General features: G+C 44.1%; 1 protein-coding gene across 1 annotated transcript in view; it reads left to right on the top strand.

The window, feature by feature from the left end:
- The first annotated feature begins 8,599 nt into the window (after window positions 1-8,599).
- The window catches only part of ankfn1b (ankyrin repeat and fibronectin type III domain containing 1b), a 191,138-nt gene continuing 184,945 nt past the window's right edge, over window positions 8,600-14,792 (top strand). Inside the window, exon 1 of the mRNA XM_029246519.1 lies at window positions 8,600-8,853. The gene's annotated coding sequence lies outside the window, so the exon portion shown is untranslated. The remainder of the gene's footprint in view (window positions 8,854-14,792) is intronic.

Genomic DNA, 14,792 nt, shown 5'->3' with positions numbered 1-14,792 from the left:
GTTTAAAAAAAAAAAAATTCTTAAAATATACCCAAGTGATCCTAGGAGTATGACTATATTACTGGTGAAAAATTATTGCCACTCAAATAATGGAAAGAAAGGTGTATATGAAGCTTACAGATGATTTAAGGGAAACTGACATCCTTTCTCATTTCGCAATTAGCTTTTGGCTGCTCGGAAGCAACCGATATTAAACCCCCCCACAAGAAGCCAGAGCTAAAAGAACAGCCTCTGTGCTTTCAAATGCAACTTCTATAAAAAAAAAAAAAAAAATTAAAGCTGAAGATGTCTGGCGAGCTTAGATTCCCAGCTTCCTGAGCCATTACCTTAGATTCGCGAGCGCTGTGGCTCTCTCCGCTGACAGCTGGGAATTTATGTTCCGTATCTAATTTTAAAGGGCGTTAGTCTGACTTTGGAGGAAGTCTCCGGCAAAAAAGGCTGTGATGGCAAAACACAAAAACTGTGGAGCAGTAATGATCCCTCCTTTGATTTCTTATTGTAAAAGTTAATAACTGGATGTTCGCTGCGGAACGACACAGACCGTGATTATTTTATTATGCTGGTATCCAGGGACAATATCAATAGACAAGGGAAAGGGTGTGGTAAGAGCTACATCGTTCCGCTTGAAGGACCCAGGTTCGAACCTCACCTCTTGCTTTAGTACCCTTAATCAAGGTACCTACCCTCAATTGGCCCAGTAAAAATTACCCAGCTCTATAAACAGGTCAATATTTCTAAGCTGCTTTGGAGATAAAAATCTGCTCAATTAATACACGTAAATGTGAGAAATACTTTATGCATGGGAGGCGTGGTGGGTTTGGGGTTCGAACCCTGCCTGGGGTGCCTAGCGACAGACTCTGGGTGTCCCCCCCTCCCCCTTTGACCTTGTGCCCTGTGTCGCTGGGTAAGGCTCCAGCTCACCGTGACCCCACTCGGGACGGGCGGTTGTTGACAATGGATGGACGTTATGTGTAGTTACACATAACGATATGATTTTTAATAAATCAGAGAAACAACCTAATAAAATAGAGGTAACGGGGGGAGAAAAGGATTCAATATGTGGACTACAGCCTTAGTTACACAACAATGGTACCATTATTTTAAATGTCTTATATCTCAAGCTCTTCGGAAAGGTAGAAAAGAGAAATAGGTTGCATCCACACAGATGTATTGCAGAAAAAGAATCTTTTAAAACCGACTTTAAGCTTTTCCTCTGATGCTTCTCCGCACACCGCGGAAACCCCTGACCAGCCGATGGGCTCCAGCAGAAGGGCAACTCCAAGACCCCAGCTGATGAACTGACAGATCCTGTAAAAAGCTTCTGGAAAACTCAGCCGCCCAAAAGTGCTTCCCCGCATTTCAGCAGTTCTGCAGTGAATGTGTCCCAAAGCAACAGAGTTCCCTCATCAGGTTTAATATTAATGTCAGATGTGAGAGTCAAAATTTTAAACATTTTACCAGTGCTGCGGAGCTGGGAGCAATTATTGGGTTACTGGAGTTGGTAAAAATGTACGGACTCCGACTAAACGTACTATATGTGCTGGTGACCCCCCTCCCCAAAAAATTAGAGGTGTAATATAGGTTTAGGCCCAGAAGGCAGATAAGTCGACCCCCAAAATGGGCAGTGCTGTGGAGTCGGAAGGAATTATTGGGTTACTGGAGTCAGAGGTTTTGTGTACTAACTCCAAAGCCCTGCATTTTACCAAAATCCCAGGTAAAAAGCTCCCCCCACCCACCCGTTGCATTTGCTATGTGAAGGAAGGGGGGGGGGAAACACCCCCCACAACATCACACAGAACCAGGAACATCACTTCAGCTGTCAGAAGCACATGCAGAGGATGCAAGTTTTATATTCTACCATTGCCGTTTAAAATCAAATAAAGCCATAACATACACCTGTAAGACAGAAAGCATGTATGAAAATAAGTTCACAAAATGCTGGAGGAAGAAGCCTGATGCTACAGGTATTGGAAACAACAAAACATTTCATTCAGTCATAGCTGCCATTGATTTACTTTACAAAGACCTTTCAGCTGACTCAGTAGAACACCACGAGAATCCCGTTCGGAAGAGATACGTACTTGGAACAAAATCATACCCATCTGCACCTCACACCTTGACACTGCATATGAGAATAAATTTTAATAATTATTCTATGGACTAACCAACCACCCAAACTCAAGTGTTCAACACATTCACTTCCCTATAATATGATTTCAACCTAGGGTATATTAATTGGTTTTAGACATTAAACACGTAAAACTGAATTTCTCCATACACCACACATATGTTACACACACATCCCATAAATGGATTGTAAGAGTCCCGCAGTCATTCATGTCAAGACACATGTATCTGGTGAAGGTTAGTTTATCAACTGCTTTCAGAGTATCAAACATATCATGGTGTAAAAAGTTAAGACAGCAGGAGTTGATCTATACACCCCAGGGCTTTTCACAAAGACCAGGCACACACACACACACACAGTTTGATGGAGATGGTCGCCGTTATGGCGAAGATAGCTGACGAGCAGATGAAGGTGGTGTAGTGAAGGCGATCGTGGCGGAGATGGAGCGGTGCTAATTGAGATGGAAACGGTTGAGGTTATGGTGGAGGTGGTTAACAGGGGAATGAACTTGGTGAAGAGAAAGTGATTGCGGCGGGTATGGGTGGTTGTGATGGTGGAGATGGTTGACATGGGGATGAAGGGGGTGTAGAGAAGGTGATGGAAAAATGGTTGAGGTGATGGTGGAGATGGTTGACATGGGGATGGAGGTGATCATGGTGGAGAATGGTTGGTGGTGATGGAAAAATGGTTGAGGTGATGGTGGAGATGGTCGACATGGGATGGGGATGAAAGCGGTGTTGAGAAGGTAGGCGACCGTGGCGGAAACGGTGTGGCCATGGAGGACATGGTGGCACAAGTGGCGTGGTCACAGTAGATATCCCTGCGATGGTGGGACAACAGCGTACATGACCCCGTTGGTGGATGGCGATGGAGATGGAACAGCGATGGTGCTGGTGATGTACGGCGATGGCGGAGACGGTGGACACCACACTCCTGTTCCCGCCTCCACGGAACAGGAGAAGTTGGGGTCGAAGCCCAGCGCCGCGGTTCAGAGAACTCTCGGATCACGACACGTGTTGAAGGATACAAAATTACAAATCCGTGTCGGCTGGAGCTCCAACCCCGGAAAGACCCCACACCACGGTGACGGTCAGGAGCAAACAAACAAAGACTCCGCTGTCTCTGGACTCGTGTCGTGAACCAACGCGCGTGGACACGGAACTCGTCCGTCACGAGAGGAGGCTGGTGGTGGAAACCGGACTCACCTGAGGACCGGAGCCGGAGCGGAGCGCTGGACCCGCCGGAGCGCTCAGTCTGAGGAGACGGAGCTGTCCGTCCGCGGCGCCGCCGGCCGCACGCACGGCTCTCAACTTTTCTTAACCTCCTCAAATGTAAAGCCGCGTCGTCCTCTTGGGTTTTAGGGGTCGAGTCGGCAAACTGCCCGGTTAACTCGGTAGCTCCGCTGCTAGCATCTCCGAGCAATTCCTCATAAGACTAAGCCTGTCTGACCTATTTTCCCCTTCTTCCGAAGCGAGCGACTTTGCTTTTTGAATACGAGTCAATGTACTTGAAGCTATGCCTAACATTCCAGGAAGGGGAATCGCAAAGACGGCACGGGCTTTACGCATTTATCGTTGTTTCGAACTACCCACTCTCGGCGGCCGCAAGCCGATTATCGAGAGATTGCGTACATCTCGTTCGAGAATACAACTGAAGAACTACAATTCCCAGAGTGCCGCAACCGGATTTCCGGAGCTGTTTGACAGCGGTTGTGGGGAAGCAGGCATGTGTTTCTGTGTCAGTGTTGTGCTAGTGCGTTATTATATAGAAATGGTTAACTGATTATTTAATTATGGCTACAGTACTTTGGACTTCTGCGGCGTGTTGAAATTACTGTCGAATTCGAAACTGCAGGCCTCATTTTTCTATGACAGGACTCATTATTATTGTTATTATTATTATGATTATTTTTATCATTGCTATCAATTCAGTGTTAATAAAAATAGCCTGTTGAATCATGTCAGTTAACTAGTTTTCCAAATAGAGGTTTTCAAAGTATGGATTTAACGAGTGCAGCTTTATTATCAGTTTTATGGGCTACGTCTGTACAGCACCTTTTAAATTTGATTGCATAATCGATTAATGAATGAATTACAAAAGTAATGAAGTCGTAATTTTCAGGCACCGTTCTGCCCGGTGTGCTGGACCCCGGGCTGTGTCGTCCGTCCTCATTCTCGGCGGTTTCTTTTTTTTTTTTTCTCTTCAGCTTCTTCATTTATTTATACGGCTCGATGTTGCCCCCCAGCGGCGCCGTTGAAACGTGCCGAGTGCCAGGGGCCCAGATGGCGCGCGCGCTGCCCTCGCGGCCCCTGCGGGGTTCGAGGATGTACTGTCACGTCTTCATTCTTGCACCAGCGCTGCGGTGGAAATTGCCCAGCAGTCACCGTTCCCGACTTCGGGCCCAGCTTGTCTCAGAAAGTGCATGAAGTGAACTGCTGTGATTTAGCATGTTTTTACATCAGTACCAGCGTTTACAATGATTCTGTTTTACCCACAAGGGGGCGTGGTGCCATAGTGGTGCAGCGGGCTTGGCCGGGTCCTGTTGTCTGGTGGGTCTGGGGTTCAAGTCCCGCTTGGGGTGTCTGCCAACGAACTGGTGTCCCCTCCTCCTCCAGCCTTGCGCCCTCTATTGCCGGGTTAGGCTCTTGCTCACTGTGACCCTACTTGGGATAAGCGGTTTCAGTTAATGTGTGTGTGTGTGTTTTTACCTACCTGGAAAAAGTCCAGCGATGGACAGAATGGTCGTCAGGAGCTGCGCTGCACTTAGGTTCCATCATAATGAATAATCTCAGCAGCACAGATAACAGTCCAGTCACAGTTCAGTCCTGCATGTGACACATAAAACTTAGCTCACAAACCAATACACATGTTCAGTGCTGTAATACATATGTAGAATAACAGGGTAAGCCACGGGAGTATGTTCCCATTCATGATGTAGCTTTTCCACTTCTGATAGCACTTGCAATCTATCCATTCTAGGTAGCTGATGGTGTAGTAGTTGGAGCTGTTGCCCTTGGATCTGAAGGTTGCTGGTTTGAATCTCAATGCTGTTATAACCTTGAGCAAAGTACTTACCCTAATTTGCTCCAGTAAAATTACCCAGCTCTACGAATGGGTGAATAGCTGTAGGTATTTTAACTTTGTAAGTCGCTTTGGAAAGAAGCATCAGCTAAATGAATGTATGTACCTGTAATGCAATGAACCCGTTCCCTGGTGGATACATGGCCAGCTGCCCAGTCTTTTGTATTCACTGTGAACTGAAATGAAAGGCAGCGGCACCGGTATTACAGGAGCTGCTTGGCACAGATCAACTCAAGTCAGCTCCTTTGCATTTACATTGTGTTCTATGTAAATACGGTCAATTGCAGAGGAGAGTAATATTGAAATTGCAAGGTCAGGAAATCATTAGGAGAGATTCATTGATTGAAGATGTTTGAAAGGGCTCAACTGAATGGAATGGGTAAAGAGTCCACCCCCATAATTTGCGATGCCATAAACCCATGTACAGTGACACAACCTTAGAATGATAAATATTATGCATAAATCTCAGTAATCAATAAAATTATTCAGTCATTCTTAAGTGACCTGTGCCCCCTTTCTTCCTTAATTCTGCACTCAATATTACTGCATTCAATTTGCCTTGGAATATGGACTTAGAATGTTAAACATCAGAAAAGTCTATTAATAGTTTAGTGCGTCTCCCTATTTGTGAATCTGACCTTTGCATTAAGCAGCTTGTTCAGTGTTGTGTTTATAGATTTTTAATCTTAAAAATCAACTATGTGATTATCATGAGACACGAGAGCAGCCAGGAGATCAATATTTTACAAACATTTTGTCAAATATCATTTCATACAAAAAAAAAAAAACTAATTGTACAATACAATACCTGAACATCGAAATGATGTCACATAGTAAATATGCATTGGAAGGTTGTGTCAATATGACTGACATTATGCAACATGAAAACTACAGTGAAAGCAGCAAGGTGCAGAAGAGGGTACAGCACCAGAGATTTTACATGTTCAGGAATTGGGAAAACTGGTGTTCATCCTTTATTTTATATAATTGTCCTGAACTGACCTCCTTATGTAAGATGTCACACAGTGTAAATTGGTGAAACTCTTAGCTGTAGAAGTCACTGGGAATTAAACCATGAATCTACCACTCGTTTAGAGCCTTAAACTCTTAACCGCATTGAGCCGAGGGACCCTGAGCCAATGCGAGGCCGCACATGGTGTAAAAGCAGGGTACGCTAGACTGGCCATTGGTTCAGTTCAGGGAAAACACGCACATTCAGGTTCAGCCTTGGAACTGTACGATAAGAGCACCACTGCTCCAGCAGAAGAGGTAACAGGCGGTACCCTGCTTTACTGCTTGCCACTGAGCAGCACAGTGTCATCTGCTGAGAAATTAAGTTTTAGTTTTAATTCTAGAATACAGTTTAATCATCTCTTTGTGGTGTCACGTCAAAGTCTTGGGTCCCCCTACCCCAGGTTGCGCGGCCTGCTCAGCTCCAGGGTGACAGCAGCCGCGTTACCCTGCTGTCGGTCAATTCCGAACACAGCTGATGTGCTGCACATCTGGATCTGGAGATACCGATACCGGGGTCAGGCTCTCCCGCACCTCTCCCGCCGTCCGCATCAGACACGTTGGGCCGAAACCCTGCAGACATACCGCAGAGCTACATTCCACCCCCTCAGCCCTTTTTCATATCACTGCCACTTTATTTGCCATCTTTGCTGGCACCATTCTGTTCTCTCCCCTGATAATAAAGACAAATTTTGCATGAATGTTTCACACATGTTAAGGACTTACACTGCGGCAATGAGCATTGCTTTGGAGAGAAACATCTGCTCAATGAGGAAATGCAAATGAAATATGTTATCCTGAGGGGATTAAAAATGAATAAAACTGACTTCAAATAGAAATCTATATTTTATTAAAAATCCCTTCCATTATTTTCATTTTTCTGCCAACAGAGTGGACGCGAGCGATGTATCCATTGTAGTAAAATGATGTTAATGGTAACTTCAGCCTATTTCTTTTATTTATATATCTAAGGCCAATTTTAATGTAGATATGACATGTTTCTAGCATTAGAAAGGAATTATTGGAATTATTTAGAGAAATCAGCTAAACAACTCTGGGCACCTTTTCATACTGCCGAGCATTTTAAATACATCAAATACATTTGTACAAAACGATGCAGATATGTGGTGCGCAGAAATTCTTATCTGTACGCAACAGTACAATTACTAGTGCAAAGTGAAACAAAACTGAACGCATGTAATCATTCAAAATGTTAAGAAATAAATAAAATAATAAAATAAAAGACATCTGTGCAATTTTCAGATCACGTTTTTTATATACTTTAAACTTTCTCAGGAGATTTACTTAAACACACATTTTACACTTTTTTATACCTTAGCTGTAAGTATATGGACATTGTTCAGTATGTAATCCTGTAAATCACAGAAATCACTTTACTTTTACTTTACCTCCTTAATGGTTGCTACTGCATTACATTAATTTTAATCTGAACTAGTTCCACATGTTGCAGGCCTGCTGTTTTGGTAATTCAAGGATGGCACTGCACTTACCCATTGGATTACCCTACTTTGAAGGTATTACTAAAATTTGTGGTGTGAACCGTGCACGTTGTTGTGCTATTAATTGTCCGCATTGCTCTGTGCTGTTTTTTTTTTGTATTTCATTCGTTGTATACAGTATTATATTTACAAGAACTAGATGGTCTCAACGTTGATAAACAAAAATTCACATGAATAAAAATTTTGCAAGCCCTGTTTAATCTCTTTAATACTGATGTCAGTCAATTTATTCAAAGCAAGAAGGGGTTTGGGGGATTATGTTCAGATGGTAATGGCTCCAGGCAGTAGCTGGGTTACACATTATTGCACATAAAGCCCGGTGTCCATTATTAAGAATTCATCATGAGGGAAGTAGTTAAGGATCATTACTTTAAAACAGTGAATTGTAGCATTTAATGAGTTAGGATAATTTCGTTTAGGTAATGTATTTACTTTATAATGAAATATTTTGAGTTATTATGAAGGGATTTGAGAAGTGTTTTACGGATAATATTTTATAATGGCAATAATATAATAACAGTAGTTTTTTAAAGACATCAAGTAGAGGTTAAATACTGAAAAACCTGCCAGGGCTGTACAAACTTGTCAGGTATTGGGGGGGTCCTAAAAATATTAGGAATGTTAATCTGAGAAGTTATTCACGGACACTGGAGGACACAAGTGGCTCACTCGGACATATACACAGTTTTTAATCGCCATAAATAATTACAAAGGCACGTCTGAACGCGTTAATCCAGCGCTTTTAAAGGAGGGAAAATTTGCCGTGTGGGCGGAGCTATTGCAAGGGGGCGTGGCGGAGGTATTCCAGGGGGCGGGGCGGCTTTCTCTTGCTGGGAAGCCTCGCGGGCTGGAATAATGAATGAGGCACAGACCGAGCGCCCAGTGGGGTTATTGTGCGCGTGTGTGTGTGTTCGCGCACGGAACGCCTTCAAAGTTCAGTCGCACATTCCGATAGCGAGACAAGAGATGTAGAAGCGGAGCGTCGGGACACGTGGAGGAGGATTCCGTCTCTTCTTTCCCCCCGTGCCGTGTTAGGACTTCAGTGGCTCGCGAGGAGCGCGTTCCAGCGCAGATCGTTTGTCCGGCAGCGCGCAGGAGCTCTTTGTGAAGAAGGTATGTGACGGAGAAGCGGAACTCGCAGCGCGCGCTCCATCGCCCGGCCAGGTCCGAAACGCCAAGCGACGTCGCGGGCGCACACGCGGGCTCCCAGGCTGTAATAAAAGAGCAGAGCGGCGCTCCAGGGGCAGCGCCACTTCTCCGCCGCGGGAGACTCACGCGCGGAGCGTTTGGTCGGATGCGCGAGAGGTGGCGGCGGCGAGGAGACGCGCACACTTGCCCCCCCCCTTCCGTTGTCATGACGAAGTCACGCCTTTGCGGCCGCGCGCGGTCCTTTGTTACGCGGCAGCTGCGCGGCTGGACGAAGTGTTGACGCGGAAAAAAAAAAAAAAAAAAAAAAGAAAGGTGTCTTAGCTCTTCGGGGACGATGAGTTTCGAGGAAAATTAAGTGGCGCCTTACGCGCTGCGAGGCTTCAGCGCGTGCAGTCGTTGCTCAGGTACCGCGCGCGGCTCGCGCTGTGTTTACTCACTCACTGGTCGTGTCTCCCATCCATTGTCGGAAATGTTTGTCTTTCGAAAAGCTTCCAGTAAGTTCTAAGAAAGGAGAGGGGAAAGTTCTTTGATTATCGGGCCGCGTATAAATAAAAACTGATTTAATTCTATCACGCTCAAAACAGATCTTAAACATCTGCAGCTTCTGTTTCTCTAGGGGAAAACCCATAATTTGAGTATAACGGGGAATAAGCATTTAATTATGATGAATAAAAAAACTTTTATAGGTATATAGACGAATACAGACTGAGCGGCTGTAGGAAGTGCTGCCCGCGAAACTTGCTCACCTGGAGACACGTGTCAACGTTGTTGCGCCAGGTGGGCTATTTTTGCGCACGTGACTTTTGTGTCCCTCCATCTACCTGTCTTATTTGTTTATTTTTGCAGTATGATCCAGCTGCTGTCAAACAACTTGGCCCTTAGAGCGAGCCCTCGAAAGCAGTGAGCCAAGGATAACAGTGAGCAGCCAAGCAAAATAATGCTCCATGCAGACATTCTCACTCGCCAGAGGTTCTTACTGTCAGGCTTTAAAAATTCAGGAGAACATTGGTCACCAAAAAAAAAAAAAAAAAAAAAAAAAACTCCCAGGAGCTTGCAATCCATACACTTCTGCAATTCTCGAATGGTTGAATGTCCTTTGGACGTGAGTGGATTTAACTCGACGAGAAAAGTATCACAAGAGAGGCTTTAGAAATTCCTTCGGGAAGGGAAAAAAAAAAGTTTGTGTTGGTAACGATAATCCCTGCGGTGTAGATCGGCTTAAACTGCCGGTGAGCAATGGATACAAACCCAATTTTTCGACACGCTCTCATGTGATGGATACCTGGATGGAAGCAAATTGCAATAAATGGCTTGCTGATGAAGTCAGTGTGTTTCTAAGTGCTCTGTGAATTAAAACCTTGTTAAAAAGCTGGGTAGATTTCTTCTTTGCACCCACTTGATGACAGGTGTAAATAAGTGTCGGGTGAGTCATCTGTTGAGGAAGGGAATGTTTCAGAAGTTAATTGCACAGCAAATGGTTAAACTCTGTACCTACTATGCAACAATGATCCACGAAATAGACACATGTGCAGTATTTAGTGTTCAGGGTCCCTGGATGGTACAGTGCAGCAGTGGGCAGAAAATGGTTTGAGAGCAATAATTTGCTTTATATTAAATTATTTTCTGATCAGCTGTCACACACAGTTACTTTGTTGCTGGTACGGTACTAATGTGCACATTGGTCAGCGGGGCACTGATGTATTGGCTTCAGTTGTGGTTCAATGAGAGGTGATGGTTATGAGATTTTCGGTTTATAAAGTCTTAATTCTAAATGAATACTGATTGGATGTAGCGGATTTTTTTTTTTTTTTTTCTTCTCCAGGAGGTCATAAAGTTATCCTACTTTTCTGTCCTGGGTTAATGATGAGGAAATGTAATTAAAATAGGGTTTAAAGGTCCTTCCAGTAATAAAGGCAAGCGTGCTCATTTTCCAGCCCCTTACTGTATGGTACAATCTTCAAGGGTGGAAAGGAGAATGTGTTTGTTGCTTCCCTGAAAAGAGAGGAAAAAAAAAAAGAAATCGCAGCGCATAAGTTACCGTTTCTGCGCTCCGTGGAGCCCAAAGGCACTGAAACGGAGCGTACGTTAGGGATCAGACTGCGTGCAGGAAAGCCAAGACCAACGGTTCTGTGTGAAAAGGCCGTGACAAGCATTAAATAAAGAGCCAAAACGAGGATACTCCGCTTCTTTTCTCCTGTCTCCACATGAATCACGCCTTTTGTTCGCCATTCAATGGTAATTCAGCAGGGCCTCTTTGCATCACAGACCAGCATGGTGGGCACGCATTTTTTCCAGTCATTGTGAGTTATCTGTTTGTGGACAGCATCCCTCCCAACGCCGGCATTAACAGCCAATCTCATGTTATTGGGAAGAACCAAATATTTGGCATTGTAATGTACAGCTGCCCTGTTACCAGGCATCCTTGAAAGCATTTTTTTTTTTTTTTTTTTTAAAACCAGTCTGGTCTGAATGTCCTAAGACCGAGGCTTTGCTTTAGCTTGAGTGATGGTGGGAGGGGTGTGTCCTACGCACTGCCAAACGAACGCAGCGCAAATCTGTGTCGACGAACCTCAGTCTTGGGTCGTCCCGCAGTACTACTTGGCTGACCCTCGCCTTTGTCCCCATGTCCAGCCTCGGGCCCTATGGGACCACTCAGCGGAGCCTGTTTGTGCCTATGAGTATCTTGAACTTTCCATCCCCCCAAGACTGCAGCATCTTTGGCATGTCGCGGATTAATGACAAGGGTCACTGTTGTTTCCCATGAAAATGAGGAAAAAAAATCCATAATTCTGTCCTGTGCTTGTCGTTTTGGAATTGTGGATGTCTGGTGTAGATGGCTGTAAAGCCAAAGGCGCTATAGTCCTGGGTGCAAACTGGCTCACCACATGGGCTATGGAGCTCGTGAAGTTCCTGAGATGCCAGGATGCTGGCAAATAGCAATGGGAACGTGGGTTCATGGGACGGTGGAGAATCACGAGGCCCGGGGCTGCGGAGATCCTGTGTTGACATGAAAGAGAGCGTCTGGGTTGATCTTGACTTCTGCTTAGGAAAGGGATGCTAACAGGTTGGACTGAATTTCCTTTAGACTTTTTTTTCTTTTTTTGGTTTTTCTTGCACATCTGCTGCAGTGAGGGAGCTCACAATGGAACCAGGAAAAAGCTGGAGGGGCAAATGGGAAATGCAGGGGGTGCAGCCGGAAATGAGAAAAGGGCTTTTAGACTCATACAGGGGAAGCAGGACTGACAAGCTTGTGTTTTTTTTCCCCTTTTTAAAAGCATGATGTAATATTTGAGCCGTTGTCTAATTTGGTCACAAAGGCTTTTAGTTAAAACAAAGTTTATTTCTGTATTTTCAGTAATGCTTTCTGTTTGTTTGGTGTCTTAGTAGACACTTTTGTCCCTGGGTGTCCCAAAACTCTACATGTGTACAGAGTACATCTCAGGCGAAGATCTTTACCTAAAACATCAATAAGAAAAGACTTTATGTGGTGGTTTTTTTTTTTTTTTGCTGATAAATTTTTAATCTGACATTTGTGGAATGGGTTTGACTGTGTCAGCAAACATTTATTCATTTAGCTGACTTTCTTCTCCAAATCAACTTACAGTATTAGGGTTACAGTTATTACAAGCTTGCAATTATTTACACAGCTGGGTAATTTTACTGGAGTAGTTTTAGGGTAAATACCATGCTCAGGGGTACTACAGCCATAGGTGGGGATTAAACTTGCAACCTTCAGGATCCAGAGACAGTAGCGCTAACCACTATGCTACCAGCTGTCCAAACTGAAGAAGCAAACAAAGTTTTATACTTTAATGCATAGAGTGAATTTTTTTTCCCATAACTACAGCTACATTATTTTCCTATCATTCCTGTTAAAAGATTTTTGAACTTAGTGATTCAGAGTAATTGTTGAGTTTACATTATATTTATTTAGGTGATACTAAAGGGGCCAACTGGTAGCAAAGGGGTTAGAGCTGCTGCCTTTGGATTCGAAGGTTACAGATTTGAATCCCACATTGAGCAAAGTCCTTCTCCTAAATCTCTTCACTGAAAACTACCAATCTGTATAAATTAATAGATAATTGTCAGTAGGTTAACATGGTAAATTTCTTTGGAGAAAAGCATCAACTATGTGTCAAAATGTCAACTCTTTTCTCACAAGCTATTTACAGCTTTTATACAGCCGGGTGATTTCAGTATAGTAGTTCAGAGTAAGCACCTTCATCACGGGTATGGTGGCAGAACATCGGATTTGAACCTATGACCCCCCAGGCCCAGATATAACTGCACTAACCCTTGCACCACCTGCTGCTCTTAACCATGAAAAGTGATGATGGTCTATTTATGGTGATATCAAGAAAAGCAGCCTTGCTGGTTTTACTCTAGATGCGTATTTGACTTTTTTCTGCAGCACTAAAGTAGATCCTATCCCAGAATGTACCGCAGAAATAAGCGTATACCCTAGATTCCTGCTCAACGTTACACAAGGGAGCATGGTGACCATCCTAGAGATTTGCACAGAGATGACCTCAGAAGCATGGAGTCTAGAGATTGACCCAGAGATTACTACAGATGCCTGGAGCTCTTCCACCAAACTGGCTAAGAAGTTACCTCATTGTATGGTGTTCGCAGTACAGATTAGAGCCCTCGAGTCCTCTCCAGGGATCACCCAAGGGCCCAGGTGTTTGCCTTGAGCTTCATTGTCGTTGACCTTACCCTAAAGCCCTAAAAATGCCATATGCTCAGTTCAAAGCTTTGTGGAGCAATGTGAAGAACATCACTTTTCTTGTCATGTAGACAGATGGTAGAAGTGTAGTACAGTCACATAAATATCTAGAATTAGACACAGATAAGGTGGTGGTTAGAAGTGCTGTATAAAAATCTGTTTTCCTACACTCAAAGCCAGACTCATGCACATGAATGCAGATTGATGGGCCATAACTGTGTGACAGGAGGTGCCACCTTGACCCCGTGTTGGTTTGCTCTCAGACAGATGGAGATAATGTACTTTACAGACCAACTATCCAGGACCTCCTGTTACAGGGAGGGGCCGTACTGGGCTCCTCTGTGGGAAGCATACCCTCCTCCTCTCGGGTTGGTTAGGATCAAAACTTCCTGGGAACAGCGTGCCTTTTCTTTACTGTGGTGTGCGCTGGTGGAACGATTCCATTGATCATTAATTGGCTGGTGGAAGAGCCGAAAGCAAGCAGTCGTGTCACCTCACTGAGAGCAAATGGCCAAGAAGCCACAAGTTCATATGCGGTTCAATAACTCGACTCACCCGAGTCTTTGTTTAAACTGTGCCTCCCGAGGGAAGCCTGAGAAAGTCAGCAACCAAGACCAAGTGTGGTCAAACATGTAGATGAACCTCGACCTCTCTTAGCTACTAACGTTACAATTTCAACCTGTAATCCCTGGGATGGTTCACTGCAGAACTTCGTGCTCTATTCTTTCAATCTTTATTGGCGCAAAGCATGTTGGAAGAAATGGAAAGACAGAGGAAGGGCAAATGTAAGTTTTATTGCTCTCAATCCCCAGACTAGAAGTTCTTCCCAGACTCAGACCAGAGAAAGCTCGCTGCCAAAGGTGTATGATATTCATATTAAATTTGCCACTATTTTATAACTCTTGTTCGGTTCCCAAAGAAAGAGGAAATTAAGACACGAAATTAAGACCCGCAGGGTTTTGTTGCTTTAGAAGGGTCAGATTCTCCCAATTTAAATTACGAGAATGCTTGGTTGTTTGGTTTGGGATACTTTTAACACAATCAAGGTTTTCTTTTTTGTGCTCTATGAAGGTGATTTCCTGAGAGTCTGGATGATGCTTCAACTGTGGAGTTCCTCCTATAATGATTAATTTAAATTAGCTGGGACTTGCAAGGACATCCTTTTCAATGCCTCATA

Source organism: Scleropages formosus, chromosome 20, assembly GCF_900964775.1.
Source record: "Scleropages formosus chromosome 20, fSclFor1.1, whole genome shotgun sequence".
Taxonomy (NCBI): domain Eukaryota; kingdom Metazoa; phylum Chordata; class Actinopteri; order Osteoglossiformes; family Osteoglossidae; genus Scleropages; species Scleropages formosus.
Note: the sequence above shows the minus strand (reverse complement) of the source record. Positions and strands in the feature narration are given on the sequence as shown.